The sequence below is a fragment of the Salvelinus sp. IW2-2015 genome, unplaced genomic scaffold (genome assembly GCF_002910315.2).
Source record: "Salvelinus sp. IW2-2015 unplaced genomic scaffold, ASM291031v2 Un_scaffold1491, whole genome shotgun sequence".
Classification (NCBI taxonomy): domain Eukaryota; kingdom Metazoa; phylum Chordata; class Actinopteri; order Salmoniformes; family Salmonidae; genus Salvelinus; species Salvelinus sp. IW2-2015.
In genome coordinates this window covers 163517-167125 of record NW_019942942.1, presented here as the reverse complement: position 1 = coordinate 167125, position 3609 = coordinate 163517, and the positions used below count along the sequence as shown (strand labels likewise).

General features: G+C 43.0%; 1 protein-coding gene and 1 long non-coding RNA gene across 2 annotated transcripts in view; both read right to left on the bottom strand.

Annotated features, from left to right (window-relative positions):
* LOC112071010 (rho guanine nucleotide exchange factor 9) overlaps positions 1-3609 on the bottom strand; it is a 52714-nt gene that overhangs the window by 4492 nt on the left and 44613 nt on the right. The gene's annotated exons all lie outside the window — the stretch shown is intronic.
* On the bottom strand, positions 1381-2655 carry LOC139024421 (uncharacterized). The gene is made up of 3 exons (XR_011475715.1): positions 2612-2655; positions 2245-2420; positions 1381-2089 (listed from the first exon to the last, which is right to left on the bottom strand). It is a non-coding gene; the product is annotated as an uncharacterized lncRNA (long non-coding RNA).

Sequence of the window (3609 nt, the reverse complement as noted above, 5' to 3'; positions counted from 1 at the left end):
TGCAAGGCAGGTGCAGAGTAGGGGGCAGGAAGGAGAAGCAGAGTAGGGCAGGAAGAGGAAGCAGAGATAGGGTGCAGGAAGGAGGAACAGAGTAGGGGGCAGGAAGGGGGAAGCAGAGTAGGGGGCAGGAAGGAGGAACAGAGTAGGGGGCAGGAAGGAGGAAGCAGAGTAGGGGGCAGGAAGAGAAGCAGAGTAGGGCAGGAAGGAGGGACAGAGTAGGGCGAGGAGGGAACAGATAGGGCAGGAAGGAGGGAACAGAGTAGGGGGCAGGAAGGAGGGAACAGAGTAGGGGGCAGGAAGGAGAGGAACAGAGTAGGGCAGGAAGGGGAGCAGAGTGGCAGGAAGGAGGGAACGAGAGTAGGGGCAGAAGGAGAAGCAGAGTAGGGCAGGAAGAGGAAGCAGAGTAGGGGCAGAAGGAGGAACAGAGTAGGGCAGAAGGAGAGCAGAGTAGCAGAGGAGAAGCAGAAGCAAGGGTGGAGAAGGATAGCCAGAGAAACATGTCAGTATGGATCAGAAACAGAACATTTGTACACAACATCTAGTCATGCTTCACAACAAACAGCAACTACAACTATGACTACGTTGTTCATCACTGTGTTAGATTGTAGCATATACTATATTATGATCATATGATGATGCTTGAGGATGGAAAATACACATCTCTGCTCTAGTAATGACACAAGGGAAACTAGAGATGCTATTCAAACAATCCTTGAATCAGGCAAACACGAGGACCGGAAAATAACATCTTCCAGCACATATTTGAAATCCGGCGTTTCCATTGGCGAGGAGAGTGTTATTCCGTCTTTGCTGATTACGTTTGATTGAATAGCACCCCAAGACTAAGAAAGTAAGGGCATCAAAATAGATTATAAGAAAGAAAGCTGCTGGACTACATCTAGAGCATACAACAACTACTCCACAGCCAATATAAACTCGTGAATAATCAATATTTGATGATGGAAAATAAAAGTTGCCATGGCATTTGAAAAACACAGTGTCGTTTGTTTGTTAACTGATAAGACCTGTTTCTTATGGAGAATCTGGAGAGACCTTGAGAGTAAATCAATGATCAACATGCTCCGCCATTGGTAATCATAGTAGTTCTGATTTCTTCAGTTGCCATGGCATCTTGTTCATTATCTCTACAGTAAACAAAACTCTAATGAATGATATACCTTTATCATTTTCAAACCATGTCCATAAAACAAGGCCCTCTTTCTCAAGATGATATCTAACAATGAATCTGAAAATTCAAGAGCAGTACTTCACCTTGTGCCAACCGTGTAAACACACACAGTTACTGTCAAACACAGATGTACACACACACATTACTGTCAAACCACGATGTAACACACACGTATTGTCAACCAGATGTAACACACACAGTTACTGTCAAACCACAATGTAATACACACAGTTATTGTCAAACCACGATGTAACACACACACAGTTACTGTCAAACCACAATGTAACCAACACACAGTTACTGTCAAACACGATGTAACACACACACAGTTACTGTCAAACCACAATGTAACACACACACAGTTACTGTCAAACCACGATGTAACACAGACACAGTTACTGTCAAACCACAATGTACACCACACACAGTTACTGTCAAACCACAACGTAACACACACAGTACTGTCAAACCACAAGTAACACACACACAGTTATTGTCAAACACAGATGTAACACACACACACAACAGTACAGTACCGTGACACACCAAACCAAACACAGGAACAGTACAGTACCGTGACACACCAAACCAAACACAACACGGTTCTGACACACATCCAGGGCTCTATTTTAACAAGCCTAACCAGTGGTACATCGCTGGTAGTAGCGCTATAGGTCCTGGGTGTGTCAGAAATATCTTTGCTATTTTTACAGTCCAAACTTTGAGGAAAATAGCTGTCGGTGTTGTGAAAGGGCTGTGTTGACAGAATAAACACGTGCAGGTGTGTCTAACCTCGACTTATTTACTCGACTAACTGTACCCCAGCACATTGACTCGGTACCGGTACCCCCAGTATATAGTCTCATTACTAACCTGTACCCCAGCACATTGACTCGGTACCTGGTACCTCCCACTATATATAGTCTCATTACTAACCTGTGACCCCCAGTATATAGTCTCATTACTAACCTGTACCCCAGCACATTGATCGGTACCGGTACCCCAGTAATAGTCTCATTACTAACCTGTACCCGCAGCACATTGACTCGCGGTACCGTTACCCCCAGTATATAGTCTCATTACTAACCTGTACCCCCAGTATATAGTCTCATTACTAACCTGTACCCCAGCACATTGACCGGTACGGTACCCCCAGTATATAGTCTCATTACTAACCTGTACCCCAGCACATTGACTCTGTACCGGTACCCCCAGTATATAGTCTCATTACCTAACCAGTACCCAGTATATAGTCTCATTACTAATCAGTACCCCCAGCATATAGTCTCATTACTAACCTTACCCCCAGTATATAGTCTCATATCTACCTGTACCCCCGTATATAGTCTCATTACTAACCTGTACCCCCAGTATATAGTCGTCATTACTAACCCTGTACCCCCAGTATATAGTTCTCATTACTAACCTGTACCCCCAGTATATAGTCTCATTACTAACCTGACCCCAGTATTATGTCTCATTACTAACCGTACCCCCAGTATATAGTCTCATTACTAACCAAATGTACCCCCAGTATATAGTCTCATTACTACTCCACTACACCCCAGTATATAGTCTCATTAATAACTACAGTTTATAGTATATTGATACTACAGTTGATAGTATATTGATACTACAGTTTATTAAATAGCATAGGCTACAATAACTTAATAGCAACAGTAAATTAAAAAACATCCAGTGTTTGCTCAATAGCCACACTTGGAGTGTTGGCAGTCAACATTGTTGTAATTGGCTTCAACAAGCCTAGCCTACAAGCACATCGCAATTCTCCTAAAATAAAACATTATAAGTTACCGTAAATTGTATTGTATGTGTGAGGCACGTTCTCAATAAGCCAGATATAGCCTAGGACTACCGCTGATGCTGCTTTATAGGACTGAACAATTGAAATAAGTTTGGAGGCGCGAGTGTTTGGTCACCTGAGGAGAGGAGCTCTTTGGAGATGGGAATGGATACTTGAACAAGCGAAAGGTAGCAAGCAGGTAGGCATATGTATGTCTGTTATTGGATGTGCAGTATATTTTCAATTCAAGGTACTCTGACGAATAGGAAATTTAAACACCTTTTACGGATCGGCTGCGTTGCAAGGCCGGGATAAAAAAGACAAGACGTATTGCTGTTGAACCAGCCTTAGTATCCTAGACCTAGGGTAAGGGTAGCGCTACGTAGGGCTTGATATGAAACGGAAAACAATATTTTTTTTAAAACAGCAACAATATTTATAAATAGGGTGGGGTCAGAAGCATGATGTCATAAAGCGCATCTCTCGTTCCATGGCACTGTGTGCACAGGTAGGTCTAAATGTCTTTACGCATAACACTGACACATCTATGCAAAATACTAGGATACTGTCGATTGTATCGTTGCCTATGTGCGAGGCAGATCCTCAAAACAATCTG